Here is a 20840-nt window from a genome sequence, read left to right on the forward strand (position 1 = left end):
GTTAGTCTGAGTGTTCAGTCACCTGGGTGGTGTTGTATTAGATTGCATTTCTCTAGTTAGTCTGAGTGTTCAGTCACCTGGGTGGTGTTGTATTAGATTGCATTTCTCTAGTTAGTCTGAGTGTTCAGTCACCTGGGTGGTGTTGTATTAGATTGCATTTCTCTAGTTAGTCTGAGTGTTCAGTCACCTGGGTGGTGTTGTATTAGATTGCATTTCTCTAGTTAGTCTGAGTGTTCAGTCACCTGGGTGGTGTTGTATTAGATTGCATTTCTCTAGTTAGTCTGAGTGTTCAGTCACCTGGGTGGTGTTGTATTAGATTGCATTTCTCTAGTTAGTCTGAGTGTTCAGTCACCTGGGTGGTGTTGTATTAGATTGCATTTCTCTAGTTAGTCTGAGTGTTCAGTCACCTGGGTGGTGTTGTATTAGATTGCATTTCTCTAGTTAGTCTGAGTGTTCAGTCACCTGGGTGGTGTTGTATTAGATTGCATTTCTCTAGTTAGTCTGAGTGTTCAGTCACCTGGGTGGTGTTGTATTAGATTGCATTTCTCTAGTTAGTCTGAGTGTTCAGTCACCTGGGTGGTGTTGTATTAGATTGCATTTCTCTAGTTAGTCTGAGTGTTCAGTCACCTGGGTGGTGTTGTATTAGATTGCATTTCTCTAGTTAGTCTGAGTGTTCAGTCACCTGGGTGGTGTTGTATTAGATTGCATTTCTCTAGTTAGTCTGAGTGTTCAGTCACCTGGGTGGTGTTGTATTAGATTGCATTTCTCTAGTTAGTCTGAGTGTTCAGTCACCTGGGTGGTGTTGTATTAGATTGCATTTCTCTAGTTAGTCTGAGTGTTCAGTCACCTGGGTGGTGTTGTATTAGATTAGATTGCATTTCTCTAGTTAGTCTGAGTGTTCAGTCACCTGGGTGGTGTTGTATTAGATTGCATTTCTCTAGTTAGTCTGAGTGTTCAGTCACCTGGGTGGTGTTGTATTAGATTGCATTTCTCTAGTTAGTCTGAGTGTTCAGTCACCTGGGTGGTGTTGTATTAGATTGCATTTCTCTAGTTAGTCTGAGTGTTCAGTCACCTGGGTGGTGTTGTATTAGATTGCATTTCTCTAGTTAGTCTGAGTGTTCAGTCACCTGGGTGGTGTTGTATTAGATTGCATTTCTCTAGTTAGTCTGAGTGTTCAGTCACCTGGGTGGTGTTGTATTAGATTGCATTTCTCTAGTTAGTCTGAGTGTTCAGTCACCTGGGTGGTGTTGTATTAGATTGCATTTCTCTAGTTAGTCTGAGTGTTCAGTCACCTGGGTGGTGTTGTATTAGATTGCATTTCTCTAGTTAGTCTGAGTGTTCAGTCACCTGGGTGGTGTTGTATTAGATTGCATTTCTCTAGTTAGTCTGAGTGTTCAGTCACCTGGGTGGTGTTGTATTAGATTGCATTTCTCTCTAGTTAGTCTGAGTGTTCAGTCACCTGGGTGGTGTTGTATTAGATTGCATTTCTCTAGTTAGTCTGAGTGTTCAGTCACCTGGGTGGTGTTGTATTAGATTGCATTTCTCTAGTTAGTCTGAGTGTTCAGTCACCTGGGTGGTGTTGTATTAGATTGCATTTCTCTAGTTAGTCTGAGTGTTCAGTCACCTGGGTGGTGTTGTATTAGATTGCATTTCTCTCTAGTTAGTCTGAGTGTTCAGTCACCTGGGTGGTGTTGTATTAGATTGCATTTCTCTAGTTAGTCTGAGTGTTCAGTCACCTGGGTGGTGTTGTATTAGATTGCATTTCTCTAGTTAGTCTGAGTGTTCAGTCACCTGGGTGGTGTTGTATTAGATTGCATTTCTCTAGTTAGTCTGAGTGTTCAGTCACCTGGGTGGTGTTGTATTAGATTGCATTTCTCTAGTTAGTCTGAGTGTTCAGTCACCTGGGTGGTGTTGTATTAGATTGCATTTCTCTCTAGTTAGTCTGAGTGTTCAGTCACCTGGGTGGTGTTGTATTAGATTGCATTTCTCTCTAGTTAGTCTGAGTGTTCAGTCACCTGGGTGGTGTTGTATTAGATTGCATTTCTCTAGTTAGTCTGAGTGTTCAGTCACCTGGGTGGTGTTGTATTAGATTGCATTTCTCTAGTTAGTCTGAGTGTTCAGTCACCTGGGTGGTGTTGTATTAGATTGCATTTCTCTAGTTAGTCTGAGTGTTCAGTCACCTGGGTGGTGTTGTATTAGATTGCATTTCTCTAGTTAGTCTGAGTGTTCAGTCACCTGGGTGGTGTTGTATTAGATTGCATTTCTCTAGTTAGTCTGAGTGTTCAGTCACCTGGGTGGTGTTGTATTAGATTGCATTTCTCTCTAGTTAGTCTGAGTGTTCAGTCACCTGGGTGGTGTTGTATTAGATTGCATTTCTCTAGTTAGTCTGAGTGTTCAGTCACCTGGGTGGTGTTGTATTAGATTGCATTTCTCTAGTTAGTCTGAGTGTTCAGTCACCTGGGTGGTGTTGTATTAGATTGCATTTCTCTAGTTAGTCTGAGTGTTCAGTCACCTGGGTGGTGTTGTATTAGATTGCATTTCTCTAGTTAGTCTGAGTGTTCAGTCACCTGGGTGGTGTTGTATTAGATTGCATTTCTCTCTAGTTAGTCTGAGTGTTCAGTCACCTGGGTGGTGTTGTATTAGATTGCATTTCTCTAGTTAGTCTGAGTGTTCAGTCACCTGGGTGGTGTTGTATTAGATTGCATTTCTCTAGTTAGTCTGAGTGTTCAGTCACCTGGGTGGTGTTGTATTAGATTGCATTTCTCTAGTTAGTCTGAGTGTTCAGTCACCTGGGTGGTGTTGTATTAGATTGCATTTCTCTCTAGTTAGTCTGAGTGTTCAGTCACCTGGGTGGTGTTGTATTAGATTGCATTTCTCTAGTTAGTCTGAGTGTTCAGTCACCTGGGTGGTGTTGTATTAGATTGCATTTCTCTAGTTAGTCTGAGTGTTCAGTCACCTGGGTGGTGTTGTATTAGATTGCATTTCTCTAGTTAGTCTGAGTGTTCAGTCACCTGGGTGGTGTTGTATTAGATTGCATTTCTCTCTAGTTAGTCTGAGTGTTCAGTCACCTGGGTGGTGTTGTATTAGATTGCATTTCTCTAGTTAGTCTGAGTGTTCAGTCACCTGGGTGGTGTTGTATTAGATTGCATTTCTCTAGTTAGTCTGAGTGTTCAGTCACCTGGGTGGTGTTGTATTAGATTGCATTTCTCTCTAGTTAGTCTGAGTGTTCAGTCACCTGGGTGGTGTTGTATTAGATTGCATTTCTCTCTAGTTAGTCTGAGTGTTCAGTCACCTGGGTGGTGTTGTATTAGATTGCATTTCTCTAGTTAGTCTGAGTGTTCAGTCACCTGGGTGGTGTTGTATTAGATTGCATTTCTCTCTAGTTAGTCTGAGTGTTCAGTCACCTGGGTGGTGTTGTATTAGATTGCATTTCTCTCTAGTTAGTCTGAGTGTTCAGTCACCTGGGTGGTGTTGTATTAGATTGCATTTCTCTAGTTAGTCTGAGTGTTGCTCCTGCCCTTTTGCACTTTCCTCCCCACATTTTACATTAAATTGCAGTTTTCAGTCTGTTTGACTAAAGTTATTTATATTGTGAATTTTATGTCTACTGGCTGTTGTTGTGATAGGTAACATCACGATTTTGTCACGGTAATTATTCTCTCTATGTTACTGTGTTAGATAGCATCTTCATTTTTCTAAACATAGATTTTTCCCTGTGCTTTTCCATCTTTCCCCTACATTAACGTTAAATTTTACATTTAATTGCAGTTTCAGTAGGTTTTCTGGTCAGTGTACATTTGCTGAGGGCACTAGTGGTTGTTCTGTGGCCGGGAATAATTTACTGCCGTTTCTTATTGGCAGTCATTATTGGCTGGAGCTCTAGATGGTATTTAATTGGTTATTCAGTTTATCTCCTCAGTTTAACTGTGCTAGGCAGAGCACCACATGACACTGTGCAACCCTGTGTTTGACAGACACAGGTGCTTTCAGTTTCAATTTCTCCCTTAAGAATCGTAGTTAATTTCAGGTTGTAGTCACAGCTGCACAAATTGTAGAGTAAAGCAATGGCACAATGTTGCACTTTTAAGCTAATTTCTTAGCCAGTCTAGACCAAATTGTTTACAGCATACTTCTTTTTGCTGCTTTCACTTAATTTTATCTACATTTATTGTTTTGCCTCAAATCAGTGCTTCAAGCTTAGGCCCAAAATACTATTATCATCTCTTCTTTCCCCTTAACATTTGCCAGATTGATGTTACAGTCAATCTAGACTAGAATATTTACTGACTACTGTTATTTTAGTGCTCACATTTAATTTAATTTTTGTTTATTATTTATCTTTGAACTAATACTTTAATCCAGGGGATGAGAAACTATTTTATTCTCTTATTTTTCCTTAACACCCCTTCCACTCTTGGTCCAAAATGGAAGGTCTGACAGTTACTCTGCCCTCTGTTGCAAGCCTCATAGTTCTGGGTATATTCAAGCAATGCAAAAATTGCCTAATCCCCACAGATAATGATCTTTTATTTAACTCAACACTGTCCGTTCACAAGCGATTTCAAATTTGAGACCACACTCGTAACTTCAGTGGTGGTGCTGCGGTAGCGTTGTCGCCTCACAGTAAGACGTTGTCCTGTTCGATTCTCAGCTAAAGCGTCTTCTGTGTGGAGACATGTGTGAATGGGCGTACCTTCATTGAAGGTTGTGCATCAGGGCTAGCAACTCGGTATGTAAAAATCTACTGCCAATCATTAGCGGACCGGAGTTCCGCTGTGGCGACCCCTAACCGGGAAAAGCCGAAAGATACAACAACAACAACAACTCGCAACTAAACTCATCATGTGAGCATCACTTAGCTACACCACATTCTTCACACATCCGCACTAAACTATGATATAATGAGGCAAATAAGAAGTCCTTGCTTAAGCCTCAGCAGCCTAGTAGAAGCAAGTCCCAGCATAAACCAAGCACTGACATCATCATTTAGCAATAAAACATCTGGAAGTCACTAGGAAAGAGCAACGCATCTTAAACCCATTAAACCAAAGTGATCTGCAAACACAAATATATATATGGTAGGAATTGATGACTCCATAGTTAGGCACACTGAATCCACACTCATGAGGCTGGACAAAAGCAAAGTGACAATGTGCAGTCACTCAGGTGTCAAGGTATCTAAATTTACAAATGCCCTGAGGATCCTTAAACTAGAAAAATATGATTACAACATAGTGGTGGCCCACAATGACCTGGTGCACAAAACATTGAGCAATATGTAGAGCGATGTCAGAGTTTTCCATGCATGTTACAGATGCAGAAAATTATTATTTTATTATTTATTTAACATTTATTAACTGGGAAAGTTTGACTTGGAACGAACCAATTTTCAGCAGACACCTGTAGTACTGAGTGGAATCCTTCCATCATCGAGAATAGTGCTGAAGTGTAAAGAAAAGATGACTGGCTTTAATAATTCATTAAGCACCTGGTGTAATTATAGAAGGATCCAGTAAGCATCACCATAGGGCTTTAAAATACAATGATACTCAACCCGATGGGATGTCTTGCTCTTACAATTTTATTGTCGACCATTTTAAAAGCAAAGTAAACATAAACTAAGCACTTTCATCCCTTTCACATTATGAGACTTCATCAGAGTTGGTACACACTTACATCCACTTCCTTTTAAAGAATGATAATCCCCCCAATTAATTAAATCAGATATAAAAGCAATTATATAATTATAGAATAATCCAATATTTATGAATTAAAATCAATGAATAACTTTTAAAAAATGTTATGAATCCCCATCTTTTTTTTATAAATCTAAATCTAAATATGGTACCAATAAAAAAACAAGATTTAACTACCAAAATATTATTGCCATGGAACCATGGGAAATAAAACTTGAGTTCAAGAAATTAGAGTGGCAGTAAAAACACATGCCGTGGGACCACACGGTCTGAATGATTCAGTATGCATAGCAAGTATTCTTAGGATGAAGCCATTTGACTTTTAAGGGTGATTGGTTAAATGGCGATAATATTTTGATGATTCATTTCTTTTTATTATTAACATATTTATATTGATAGATGGAGGGGTATTCATGACAACATTTTTAGAAAATATTTATAAATTTTAATTCATAAATATTGGATTATTCAGTAATTATATAATTGTTTTTAATGTCTAAGTTAAATAATTGTGTACCCATAATTTTTGTGGGGGGTTATCATTCTTTAAAAGGAAGTGGATGTAAGTGTGTATCAACTCTGATAAAGTCCCACAAACCAGAAGGGACAAAAGTGCTTAGTTTGGTTTTCATGAGGTTGACAATAAAATTGTAAAATTGACAAGTCCCATTGGGTCACTTATCACTGTATTTTATCTTCACACAATGTCGTCTAGGTTTTGGATCTTGTGGTTCCTTCTTGTGTTCCTTGTGTTCTGTTTCATGTGTCAGCATGGGATGAGATGCTTGACAACTGTACTTGCTTCTCCAAGAACAGTTTACACATCTCATTCTAAGGCTTTTGCATAGTGGTGAAAGTTTTACTGTTTTTTTTTTTTAATCAGGGTCCAACTAATGGACCCCCCCGCCTAGCTTCCAAATCAAACCAACCACTGGATCATATCAAAATGGCTTTACTTAATGCTAGAAGTCTAAACACCAAACTGACAGACCTTGAGGCCCTCCTTTATTGGAGCATATCCATGTATGTGTTGTTACAGAAGCCTGGCCTGAGAGTCCAGAGGACAGTCCCTTACCGCACTGCCTAAGGACAGATACCTAGATACCCATAAGTGGAACTTATAGAGATTCTAATCTCACTAAATAGGGTCATAACTTGCTTTGTCTCTAGAAAACCATATAACATTCCTCAATACTCTCAATGAACTCTCTATAAGTAGAACTGCATTTTTTCCTAGGTGATTTTGACTTCCTTATTATAAACTGGGCAATTTACATCACCAGCATAGGATATACACAACGATTCTTAGATTATAAAAACATGAACTCTCAGGAAAAATTCTTAATGAACAAAATAGAGGACAGAATGTACTTGACCTGGTCCTAAAAATAATATATCATTTGTATTTTCCATCCCCGAGGTATCCCAGGATGGTGCAGTGATGCAGTGGTAGAATCGTTACCTCACAGCAAGAGGTTCTCCGGTTGAATTCGGTGCCTTCTGTGCCGAGTCTGCATGTCCTCCCTGTGTTTGTGTTGGTTTCCTCTGGGTGCTCTAGTTTCGTCCCACATTCAAAGACATACATCTGGAGTGTTTCTCCCTGGGCCTCTGCTGAAAATTGGCTTTGTTCCAAGTCAGACTTTCCTGGTTAATAAACATTAAATAAATCTCTCTCACTGTTCAAGTTAAACTACTAACAAGTAACCTTCCCTATCAAAATCCCCAAACCATAAATAGAAAATATCAAAGAATTTAAGGTGTGTGTGTGTTTATGCATATACCAGTCGGTGTTATTACATTTAGCAGTCTGTGATAGTTTGTTTTTATAATCCTTGATAAAACTAAATATGCTGCTGCCCTGTTTACTGACTTTCCAGACACACTTGGCATAGGACAACACCAATGTTTCCTAATGTATCTAGACGAACTCATTGTGGGCGAGTGCATTTCAGAATTAGTTTTAGGACTTTCTCATAGAAATTTAATTAACAGTTGGGGACAGTTCCTGTCACTCTACAGTGTTCTTCACAAGGGTGGCTCATGAGTTCTGTGGAAACCAGAAGCGCAGCTAGAGTGGGGTGAAGGGGGCAGCTGCACAGCGTTAGGGGGCATGATTACAGTACTGGCATTTACTTCTGTACTGGTATTCTGAATACCAGTACAGGAATGAATTGTGATGCAGCTTCCGCAGTTACAGTGAAGCTCTGATTCAGCCCTTCACATGTGACCTTAAGTAGAAGAAATTTACTACATTTTTTAAACAAATAATATCTTTTTTTGCCTTATCACTTAATAAAGGGTGGGCACATAGGACATGGTGCTCCTTCTTAGAACAGAAGTGCAGAGTGCCTGATCAGACAAGGGACATTTGCTTTATATTGTTTCTCAACTAAGATTTGAGGGGTACATGATGAAGGAGAGGCAGCATGTACTAAATAAGCTGGCTACGCCTTTTTTGGAAACATATTAGTAATTCATTACACAGATAACACTGCATTTATCTGTACAGTGGTGTCACTGGATAAAAAACAACAAAAGCTTCATGACTGCTGTTGGCCTAATGACTCAGTCTTGAAACTGAATCCTTCCAGAATTAAAACAGTATATACAGAGTGACAATCCTGCTGTATAAAAGAATGAATGGCAGGCCATTTGCTGCTATTGGCTAGCTGGAATGTAATCTCATTAACAGTGGCCAAAATCTTTTTGTTTCATTTTACTTTGATATTTGCCTCACTTAACAAAATAAAGACAAAAAGTGCATACATTCTTGCTGGCTGGTCTGTCTTCAACACAGCCCAGCAAATTTGTTGATCCCCTGATTCATAATCAGATTGTTATGCTGGCATTTAACAACTTTATTTGATGGATACATGTTATCTGTATACTGCCCAATTAAGAATGCTAGGACTTGCATTCAGCCACTTTTTGCTCTCACTTACACACTGCCTGTGCAGTGTAGATCATACACTGTATATTGCAGTGCCTGTACACTCTAGATCACACACTGTATACCATACTGTGTTATTAAAGGGCGGGTAAGCACTTGTCTGAGTCTTCATGCTGCAAATGCTAGGCTTTGGAAGGAAAAACAGTTAATTTTTAAAATCAAATTTGATGTTGTCCTTTTCATTCTTCCTCAGCAAATGGATTATGGATCCCATGTTCGGATTTGACTAGGTGCATATTTTGGACTTCGGATCCAACTCTTGAGCTCCTCTGTCTGCCCATAACTCCCTAGTCCAACCTCAGTACCTCAGATCCCATTTGCTGCCATCATGCTCAGATGTAGGGTCCATCCTTCAAGCATTTATTGTAATTGTTTTGTAAGTAAATTTAATTTTATTTATTATTTTTTTCTCCTTTCTAGTTAACTCCTCCCTCACAGCTTTTGGATTGCTTCTCAGTGTCAGATTCCTTACTATTTTATTATAGTATTTCCTTTTTTTTTTGCCGTAGTTAGTATTTTTCTTTCATACCCTCTCATCAGGGTAATTCTTTATTACCATTGCTGGTAATTTTTTCTCTTTCTTCTTCTTCTTCTTCTCCCTTTCTGAAAAAGTTTTTCTTTCCCTTCTTTTTCCTTTTAGTAGGTCCTGTTTCAGTGTAGGACTGTTGATACCCACTCCCCTGTTATGGCCGATAAGCCGGCAGGATTCAAAAAATGCACTTGTTGTGGGCATAAAATCCCTAACTCATATGCCCACAAGGAGTGTGTATATTGTCTTGGAGCTGCCAATCTGTAGACTAATTGTAGTGTTTGCAGTGCGTTCAACTGCAGGGGGTTACCAGACGGATGCAGAAAACTAATTTTGAAAGGTCTCCTCCCTCTTTCATCAACACCTTGTTCAGGGACTCTGATCTCTTCTTCTCCCCCCCTTCATGCAAACTCCCAAAAAAGCATGTGAGGCCCCAGTCCACCACATCCTTTAGGTCCTCCAGAAGTCTTTTGTAACTGGATATGGATAGGATAGGATGATGTGAAAATTTCTCACAGCTCAAATCCAGACGGGGGTCATTCCATCTTTGTCCCTTATTGGATCCATGAGTCTTCCAACTGCTACTCACACAATACTGTTGCTGATCTGTCCTTTGCTTTCAGAGCCCCAGGATCTGACAGCTCTGAGAGGTCTTGAGTTGGATCTAAAGAGAATCACGTCTTCGACTCCGACTGCATCCCTGACCAGTTCTGCACCTATACTTTCTGATCAGAACAGGTCAGAGAGCTGAAGCGTTGGCATTGAATCCATGGGGCTGGAATCTACTCTGTTGTTATTTGATCCATCCCTGTCCCTTGGAGCCTCATCACTGGACATCTTGGGTCTGGTTCCCTCCTCCAGGCATGGATCCAGTAGGAGTTGTGATCTACCCTCACTAAGAATTCTCAGCTCCGGTGTGGGTGACCACAGCTTCAATGAGTCCGTCTGCTTTTGAGGTTGTGGAAAGTGCCTTTTTTTTTCTTTCTAGAGATCTGGTCTGTCATACCCCAGATCCCCTCCCAATTCCCTCTTTGATTCCAAGCTCTAAGACCATCAGGCCTATTCCACAGGGGCAGACATTTTCAACTAACTTCCATTCAGTCCCAGTAGAGGAAATCCCCCTCTATTCTAATACCTCCCCTGAACACCCCCCAGAGGAGATTCATCAGAAAAGAGCATGTAAGAGGAAGCACATACATTCCCTGTTGGAATCTGTCACTGAGGATACTGATTTCAAGGAAGGAGAATGATCCCCCATATCACCACCAGATGATATTTCCTTTGGCGACATATTAGAGATCCTCAGACAGAAGGGTGGTTGGTCTTCTGATAATCTGTCTCTAGAGGAATCGGTATTTTGGAAGCTTTTGGCTCCATTCCAGCTACGTCTTGGGTTACCCCCCCCCCCCGGCAGCTGAGCCTTTTGATTTAGTTTCCCACTGGGCATGGAAGGAGCTGGATACCATTGAACCTGTACCAACAGGACCTGACAAATTCAGAGCTCCCTCTAAGAATAGATCCCACTGGAGAAAAGGAGTCACAGTAGATTATATGGTGGTAATGGCAGTCACAAAAAAGAGCTAACAGAGCAGAGCTCATCTGCCCACCCGCCAAACAGAGTCTAGAGCACTGGACAGATTTGGAAAGTGAGTCTTTGCTTCAGTAACATTTGCCTTGAGGTCTCTTAACTACCTGGCACATTTCACAAGACTACAGAGAGATTTGACAAAAGAACTCTCAAATTCTCTCTCTTAGTCCATGTCTGCAGAGGATTCAAAAGATTACCGAGAGATGCTTTAGTCCATGTTTGGCCATCTGGTCTCCTTTACACTTCTCCTTCACTTCCTTTATTCCCAAATTCCTATGGAACGCTATCGGGTTGAAGAGCTCAGTCATCCTCATTGCCCTTTACTGGCCTTGACAAGTCTGGTTCCCTTTCCTTTGGTCTCATATTTGTTATCCTCCCTGGATATTGGACCCAACTCCAGATCTCCTCTCCAACCCCTCAGGGATGAGTTATCACAATATTCCACCCTCAAACTAACCATGTGGTTTCTCCACTTCCAGTAATTGCCAGACAGCCCAGGCTTCTTCACCAGTACATACCATGTTGTTATTTTCACAAAAAGACTCTACCAGGAAAGTTTACGAGAGCAAATGGAAGATATTTTCCCTTTGGGCATTGAATAATAATGGTGATGCCTTTTCTTCCCTGGTTTCTGCTGTTTTTGAATTTCTGCTGTTCTTTTTAAAGAAGGGGGTAGTTTTTCTACAATTAAACTGCAAATGGCAGCCATTTCAAGTTTTCATATAGGAGATAAAATATTCTTTAGCTTCTTATAAAATATTCTTTGGCGTCTTCCAAATTGTGTAGAGCTTTCCTGAAAGGTATTTTTGACCTTAGACCTCCAATAAAAGATCCTTCACCTTCCTGGGACCTGGTTGATGATTCAAGGTTTGAGTCAAAAGCCCTTTGAACCTCTAGCAAAAATTATTTAAAATTCTTGTCATGGAAAACAGCCTCTCTAGTAGCTATCACTTCTTCAAAAAGTATTTCTAAACTCTAGTCTGTTTCATCAAAAACTCCCTACATTGTATTTTTCATAAAGATAGGCTTACCTTATGAACAAACCCTTTTTTTCCTAAGATAGCTTCTGAATCTGACATTAACCAATCCATTCATTTACTGTTTTTCTTTCCAAAAATTTCAAAAAAGGAGAATACATGCTACATTTCCTGGATGTGCACAGACAATCTACGCATAATGAAATAAATTAGAAAACCATATCAACTGCTTGTGTCACTCTCATCAAATCAATGGGGTTTTAAAATTTCTAAAGTTACATTGGATAAATGAACTATCGGTTGCATTTCTTGGATCTATCCTCAGCAAGGCATTTCCTTACCAAGACCTGCTAAAGCCCACTCAGCTAGATCCATGGCCACTTCATCTGCTTTTTGGTCAAGAACTTCTGTTAATGATATTTGAGCAATAGCAACATGGTCCAATGCTCATCCTTTTGTTACTCATTACAAATTGGATCTAATATCCAGAAGTAGAGCTGCCTTTGGTTCAGTGGGTCTCCAGAATATCTTTCCATGAGGGCCAACCGAGATTCATATAGCTGGGGACTCTGTCCCATTCATTGAGGAAGAATGAAAAGGACAACATCAAATTTAAAAGTTATGTACTCACCATAACTAGGCATCTATATTGTCCATTTTCATAGATTCATAGATTAGTACTAAGCTAACTGCCCTTGTGAGCCATTTTAAGCCTAGCCAATTATCCATTGTGAGATTCAAACCCTGCATCTTGTGTTTGTAAGGCAAACACCTTAACCATTAGGCCACCCTCCTTAACTTCTATCTCATTCATCCCTCTTCCTAAAATCTTCTGGCAGAACCTGTTGGACTAATTTTTGGAACTTATAGTTCTGGGTGTGGGCCCTATCCTTTCAGCTGTCCCTTTTTCTTATCCAACTGAGTTGAATTTTATGGCAATAAACTTGATCTGATGTATTGAGGTTGGACTAGGGAATTATGGGTAGAGGGAGGAGCTCAAGAGTTGGATCTGAAGTCTAAAGTATGTGGCCGAATCAGATCCAAGGATCAGATCAATAACCCATTCGTTGAGGAAGAATGAAAATGAATGACACAGATGCCTAGTAATGGTGAGGACATAACTTTCAATTTGTAAATGGAGGGCTGGAACCTCCCTTAACCTCCCTTCCAGTTTTAAAACTTGACAAGAGTGAGGATTCGTGGAGTGCTACCTCTATTTACTAAAATAATTTAGTAGAACTTACAGTAAAAACTTCATAAATAACTGTTCTACCTAGCAGAGCACAGTGGGGTTAGAACCTTGGGTAACCCACATTTATGCAAGCCAGACTGGTTTGGCACCTGATGTGAGTTGTATTCACTATTATACCTGGTGTTACCACTTTTCATCATAATCTTTATACTTTAATGCTGCAGAAATGGTGGCCAGTTGTGCAGTTGGCTATATGACATAGTGACCAAAAACACGGTGCCTATAGGTGGCTAACATGCTGGTCAAAGTCTTAGACCAAACCTCCCCCATCTTGCCTACTGCTGTGATATCAGCTGTTTGCTCAGGATCAAACCACTTGTAGTTAAATATTTGATTTTATCTTCATTTGTGAAGACAATACTTGGCATGTACGTATGGGCTCTTAAGACATCCTTCCTTATAACTGTTGCAGTATTCTTCACTTTTGGGATGTCCTGCTGAGGATAACCAAATGTCTAGTCTACATACCAAGGCTTTTACATCTTACAGACACTGTATATCAGAAGTACGTCTTATGTGCAAGGAGCAAGGTACATATGTGACATCTGAGTACCTAATCCTCAGAACTTCTTTGATAACCAGTCCAAACACTACCCATTCACCAAATTCATTCAACTACCAAACCTTCCAAAAATAAGTGTCCCTTTGGGGTCTCTTCTTTCCTCTCTTTTTGCTTTAGTTTATATGTCATTCAGGAAGGGAAATTTGAGTGTGGAAGGGAGAGTCCTCATAAGGATAGATAGGAGAAGTGATTTTTTTGTTTGGGTGCTACACATGACCATAAACAATGAGTGATTTTCCAGGCATTTGTCCATAAGACACTCCACAGTTGTCTGTTGTCTCTTTCTATTTATTTGGAGAACCAGCGACTGAAGCTTTTGGCTTAGGGTACCATTGTTGAATCCGCACACTCCCCGCATTCAGCTGCTACTTCAGAATAAAGCCAAAAAGAGAAGTACTGATCCTGATGCTGTCCAGCCTCCACCAGACTTCTGCATTGGATTGACTGAAGATCCCAAGGACTGTCTGGTGCCAATATCAGCTCAATCTGTAATGGCCCACTTAGGGGCTGACACAGAGTTTTCTACCCACACGTTCACTGTGGCTGTACCTAGCTCTGGTGTAGATGTGGAGGGGAAACCGTGACTAATTATTTCAAAGGGGCCAAGGGGGATTCCTAAAATACTTGTTAGGGAAGAGGTGCCTGGTACCCTCCCTGAATCTAGGCAGGGATCTGAATCTCTTAGATTTGTTAAAGTTGATGTTCCTTTAAAAAAGAAGCAGAAAACTAAGCATGTGTCCCCTGTGGCTAGGGGTACCCATAAAGAATGTCAGGATTTTCCTTGGGGGATTTTCAGTGCTCTTATGACTCTAAAGCCCCATCAAGGATAAGCTGATCCTGCCTCTGTTGCCTGGTCTTTCACTCCTTCCAAACATCTTAGGGACTCTGATTCCTCTGGTGAAGAGTTAGACTGTGATGAGGAGTCACTGTTCTTACCCCTGTCAGATCCAGTCTCCTCTTGTTCTGAGGTCTGGAGGAGAGAATTCACTTTCTCCTGACTCCCCTTTGGAAGAATTTTCCTTTGAGGATATGGTGATTCTTATGATGAAACATTTTAAGTGGGACTGTTCCACATTTCTGATGTTAAAAAAAAGTAATATGAACTCTTTTACATAGATTCTCTTTGGCTTTATGCAGTCCATCCAGTAATGGAAGTCCTTTTGGATACTTTCACTGCAGCTATGAAGGCCCTAATGGATGCCCTTTTGGATACTTTCATTGCAGCTATGCAGGCCCTAATGGATGCCCTTTTGGATACTTTCACTGCAGCTATGCAGGCCCTAATGGATGCCCTTTTGGATACTTTCACTGCAGCTATACAGGCCCTAATTCTCAAACTCCTGCCCTTAAGTAAATGGACAGGTTTTGTAAAGTTCCTGAAGCTCAAAAGTTTTTGTATAAAAGCCCTACCTCTGATGTTGCTGTTATTTCAGTAGCCACTGATAAACCATCTAAGTTGCTGTCTTCTAAGCTTTTACCTTCTGATAATGACAGCATTGCCATGGACAGGTATGGTATAAGTAAAAGTATATACCTCTGCTACCTTAGCTCTCAGGGATGTTCATTACCAGGCTATATGACTAGGTATGTCCTGGCTATTCTCTTCCAACTTGTGGGCATTCTGGATGACATGTCTGATTCAGAAGGTAGAACTTCTGCCATTTCTTTTGTGAGCTCTTAGTTGGCTCATCATTCTACTAAATGCAGTTATGATGCTGCTGCTGCTGATGCCTCTTGTAGGCCGGCTATATCTGGATATGTAATTAGGACGTGTTCTTGGTTGTGCCTCCAGGAACTCCCCCTTAGTCAACTAAATCTCTTTGGCACTGCTGCTGAAATGTTTAAGATCCTTCTGTATAAGGGTAAAGTTATGCAGGATAGGAAACAAATCTTTGTCTCTCCTGTTCCTAAGTTTCAGAGAAATTATCCATCTAAGATTTTGTTTGTTTGTAGGCAGCCTAAACAGCATTCTAGGAGCAAGAAGGCTTTTAGGAGAGTTTTTTCTAAAGAAATCTTCTCAGGGTTCTAAGAGTCAAAAGCCTCCTTTTTGTGACAAATCTGCTTATATTTGACATTCAGCCACTCCTATCTCTCAGCCAGATTCCTCTGTCTTTCATGATGACTTTTCTTTCCTGTTTGGCAACAGATAACCACTGATGCTCGGGTCCCTTCTATTATCCAAAATGGTTATTTTATAGGTTCATAGGTTCATAGGTTGGTACTAGTCTATCGGCCCTTGGGCCTATACAAGCCTAGCCATAACAATTCCATGGCTATTTCTTCCCACAGTATTTACTTCCCTGGACCCCCATACAGCAGGGTGACTGACATGATCCCCGGGGTGAATTTCCTATCTCCCATCCAATCATCAAGGTTCCTTTTGAAGAGGTCCAAAGAGGTACTCTGCTTGACATGTATGGGCAGTCTATTCCAGAGTCTGGGGAGTCTCTGGGTCAGGAACCTATCCCTCCAGCATGTTTTGTTCATTGTGATGGCAAGGTTTAGATCCCTGGAGCATGTGGCTCTGAGGGATTTCAAGTGTACATGTCCAACAGCTCTGGGTTTGACTTGGCCTTGTATGTTAAGCAGAGATCGCCTCTGAGTAGACGATATGTGACAGAGTATAGGTGGAGTTTTTTAGACGGTCAACATAGAGCATCTGCTTTAGGCCTGTGATTTTTTTAGTGAGGTATTTCTGCGATCTTTCCAGTTGTTGCAGATGTTTTGAGAGGTACATACCAAATGGGCATTGTATTCTATAATGGGTCTAATGAGGGATGAGTACAGTGGGACAATGACCTCCTTTTTTCTGGATGAAAAGCCCTTAGTGAGGAGGTGTGCCATATAGAAGGATTTCCTGACTTTTGTGGCAATGTGGTTATCGAAGGTGAGACCACTGTCCACCTGTGTCCCTAAGTCCCTTATCACACTTTTGGTGTTTAGTGTACTGCCACCTATGTGGTAATTCATGGGTACATTTTTTTCCCAAAGGGGATAACTATACATTTCTTGGCATTGAGCTTGAGCCCATAGCTCTGGCACCAAACATCTGTTTCTGTAAGGCCCTTTTGTAGAATATCCACATCATTTGGGGATTCAGTAATGGCTCCCAGTTTGCAGTCATCTGCGAACTTTGTTATCCAGAGTCCCTTAGTGTTAGCCTGTACTTCAGAGAAGTAGATATCAAACAAGAGCAGTCCCAGTACAGAACTCTGAGGTACTCCACTTGTCACTTGTCTGGATCTGGATTTGGAGTCGGCTGCTTCTGCAGTGTGGGTTTTGTCAGTAAGCCAGTTGGCAACCCATTGAGTAACGTAGGGATTAATGCCCAGCTTAGTAAGTTTATCTATGATTCCAGAGTGGGGGATGGTGTCAAAGACCTTGGCGAGGTCCAGATAGCCTGTGTGGACCACCGTACCCTTGTCCACGGCTCTGGAGACTGATTCGAAGAAGTCAGTTAGGTTCAGGAGACATGATCGGCCCTTCACGGACCCTAATTGTGTGAGGTCCAGTGTTTGAAGGTTGCCAATGTCTTTGTTTATAAGTTCCATGATAATACGTTCCATGGCCTTGCAGAGCAGGCTTGTCAGACTGATGGGGCGGTACTTCCCGGGATCCAAGGTGGATCCCCCCTTGTGGAGTGGGATAACTGTAGCTGTGCGCCACTCAGTGGGCATGAAGCCTGAGGTGAGGCTATGATTAAACATTACACTTAGGTGAGGTGCCAGTTAATTTTGTAGTTCATGTAGTACACAGCCTGAGATGTCATCTAGTCCCATGCATGCTGTATTTTTAGCTTTGAAGAGTGTGTTTTTTTACCTGTGTGGCCATTATTACTGGAATTTGGCAATCTTTTGGTATTGAGATGGGCCATTTAGGGGGTGGGGGGGGTGACGTTTGCACTGAATCGATCTGCCAGGATATTGGCAATATACTTGGGATCAGTATATTTAATACCATTCTGTTGTAGCTCAGAGCAGATCTGAGCATTGCTACTTAGATTCTTGACATAGCTATGGAATGCCTTGTGGTTGTTTTTGGAATCTTTGGCAATTTTATTTTCATAACTAGCTTTGGAGGATTTTATGAGGGATCTCAGCTTCTTACTGAGGCTGGGAAGGGAGTTTTTTGCATCCTGGGATTTTCCTCTTTTCTGCAACAGTTTCTTCCTTGTGTTGTAAAGTTTGTTTATGGCAATGGACCACCAGATTGGCTTCCTTTTTCTGGGGTAGAGTGTCTTGGTTCTATTGGGGATGGCATGATTCATGCATGAGTGGATGTCCTCGTACAGTGCCTTAGTGTATGATTCAGCAGTCAAACTTTCAGCTCCCGTCTGCATGGGTGTCATGAAGTTTGTCACTGCTGACATGAGTAGCATGAAGTTGGCTTTGGAGAAGTTTTTTATGGAGGTTTCCTTACTGGGGGGTGGGGGTGGGATGTGGATGTCAAGGGTGATCAGCTTATGGTCAGACCTGACCAACGAGGGGGTGACCATAGGTGTGGAGCATCGATTTCCCATGTTGGTAATGACCATGTCTAGGATATTGGGGCCCCTGGTGGGACTAAGGATTAGTTGATCCAGGGCATTGGAATTTATGAATTCCAAGAACCGTTGGGCAAAGGTGTTGGTACCCAAGTAGTTTTCCCAGTTAATGGCAGGGTAGTTGAATTCACCCAGTATTAGGGTGTTTGGTTGTATCTTAATATTTTCCAGTATGTTTAGAAAGGTGTAGTGAGAATCTTGGGGCATGGTGGGGGATCTGTGGCAAGCTACAATTTGGATTGCAGTTTTACCTAGTGTTAGTTGTACCTGAAGAATTTCAGACGCATTGTGTTGGGCAACTAGCCTAGTGTTGTGAATATCCTTGGTGAATATGGACACTCTTCCACCTTTAGTGTTTCAGTCCTCATTTGATGGCCGAAAAGTGTAGTAAGAGGTGTAGCCTGGTATCGCAGGGGTGCTCTCTGGAGTCTTGAACCAGGTCTCAGTTACTGCACAGATATCGATGTTCTCCATTTTTAGGAGTGCCTCGAGGGAATGCATTTTGAGGTTTAGACTTCTAGCATTGAGTAGCATTACCTTCAGATTTTGCATGCTTGTACCTGTTACGGTGGTGGTTTTGTCCTTTGAACTTTGCCTAAAAAAGGCACTATAGGGGTGGCAAGAGCCTTAGCCAGTAACCTGAATACCAGGGGGCGACAGGTGCAGACCATCTCTTGCAAAGCATCACGGTCTGCCGATCATGTTGTCCCAGGCAGACAGATACTTGATCCCCTTTGAATGACACCAGAAGCTTAGCCAGTTATTGAAATCAATCATTTTGTCCTTATACTGTGGTATCATTCTGGGCAAAGGCAGGATTCTACTCAGGGCTAGGATCATACCTGCCTGGACCACATGATCCGAGAGCTCTTCCATGTCTCTTTTCCTGTAGTCTAGGAGGTATGTCTCAAGTCATTCACTCCAGCATGGACAATGACAGAGTAATATTTGTACTTGTGGAGTGACTTGAGTGCATGCGCTATGTGGTGGATCCTGGCTCCCGACAGGCAAGCTGACTGTAATTTTCTCCTTGTTCAGCCTGGTGAGTGGGACATCAGTGTGACTGACTTTAGAGTCACCTATGACTAAAGTGTTGGGTGCCTTGTCTTGCCTTAGGGGCTGTTGTTGGGTAGCACACTGGTGTTGTGAGCTATGTGACACTTTGGTTGTGATTGGTGTTTGTTTGCATTTCAGCTTCGGAGGTCCTTGTTGCTTTGGCAGGTTAATGTTAAGGGCCTCCACATATGTGGGTTTAGTGTTGCTATGTCTGGATGTTGGTGGTGTGGGTTTAGAAGGACTATGTGTTGCTTGAGTTGTAGTGTGGGTGTTAACCTTCTCCTCTTGACTGTCTAGCACAATCTTGGGTGGAGAGAGCTTTGCTTCCAGTTTGGCTATGTAAGTGCATCTCTCTCAGGTTGTAGTGTTAGGTGGTAGGAGGAGAGGGTTGTCTGTGTACATGAGGCAATTGCTGCATTGCCCCAGTATGCCCAGATTCACCAGGTGGACAGGAGAAATCACTGGAAGCTGACCCTTGGACATTCCTGATTTGGTGCCTTTTTTTTTCTAAAGTACAAAAGCTGTTTTCCCTTACCTTAGCAAGGTACTTTGCAATTATAGACTGTTTAGAGCCTACGATTAATTTCTCCTTATCAACAAGGAAAGTTGAGTGCTTGTATCAGTTTAAGACTTCCTAGTGCTTTCCAGCAGGTTTTAAAGCAAGTGCTAGTCACAGGGATGCTTAAAGGTAAGATGAAAAAAACAATTGTTTATCCTAAACACTGCAGTGTGCACTAGAGGAGTTAGATGTGAAAGTAGGTAACTTAAGATTTTAAGTTGTCTATCTTGCCTTCATTCTTGCTGGTTGGGTTTGGAGCCGATACTCGGCTCCGACTCGGCCATCTTCAAAAGCTCGAGAGCTGCTTACTGGCTCAAGGCCCCCCTATATCCCATGATGCCTGGCACTAGATACCCAGATCTCATTTGCCGCTTCAGCTGCGAGGTTGTTCTACTGGCTCAGGTCGTTTAAAACTTTATAAAACTTTATTTTAATTACTTGTTTGGTAATAACTGTTAGTTTTCAGTCGCTTACTATCTATTGTGTTGTAGCTTAGTTCTATCTAATCCTATCTTTTTCCCCTCAGAAACTCGTTTAACTTAGAGAGTGTCCCCCCCCCCTTCCCTCTGGAAGATTTTCTGTTTTATTTAGAGAATAATCTTTCCTTTTCTATCTCTTTAAAAAAAAAAAAAAGCTTTCTTATTATTTCTGTTAGTCTTTAGTGATAGTGTATTTAGTTTGTTTGCACTAGATATATCTTACCGTAGCTTTTTGGTTGTGGTAACTTTGTTAGTTTTGGTAGTTAGTTACCTTAATTTTTTGGTGTGTTTCTTGTTCCTTGGCCCTTGTTCAGGATGTCAAAGGATCCTAAGCTGTCCGGATTCAAGAAGTGTGACTCATGCTGTCAGAAGTTGTCTCTGACAGATGGTCACACTTCTTGTGTTTATTGTCTGGGCACCATGCACCTGCAGGACTCTTGCTCCATTTACCATGCTTTCAGTCCAAGATTCCTGCAGGAGCGCAAAAAACAAGCTTATCCTGAGGGGTTTGCTTAAGCCACTAGATTTACCTGCCAAGACTCAGCCAGTGAAATCTTCCAGGCCGCCTAAACCTACGTCTCCCAGTTTGGAGCCGTCATTGGGTGAAGTTGTACCATCCAACTCAGCTCCGGCTGTAACTGATGTTCCT

Source organism: Protopterus annectens, chromosome 2.part1, assembly GCF_019279795.1.
Source record: "Protopterus annectens isolate FY-2018-M chromosome 2.part1, PAN1.0, whole genome shotgun sequence".
Lineage (NCBI taxonomy): Eukaryota > Metazoa > Chordata > Ceratodontiformes > Protopteridae > Protopterus > Protopterus annectens.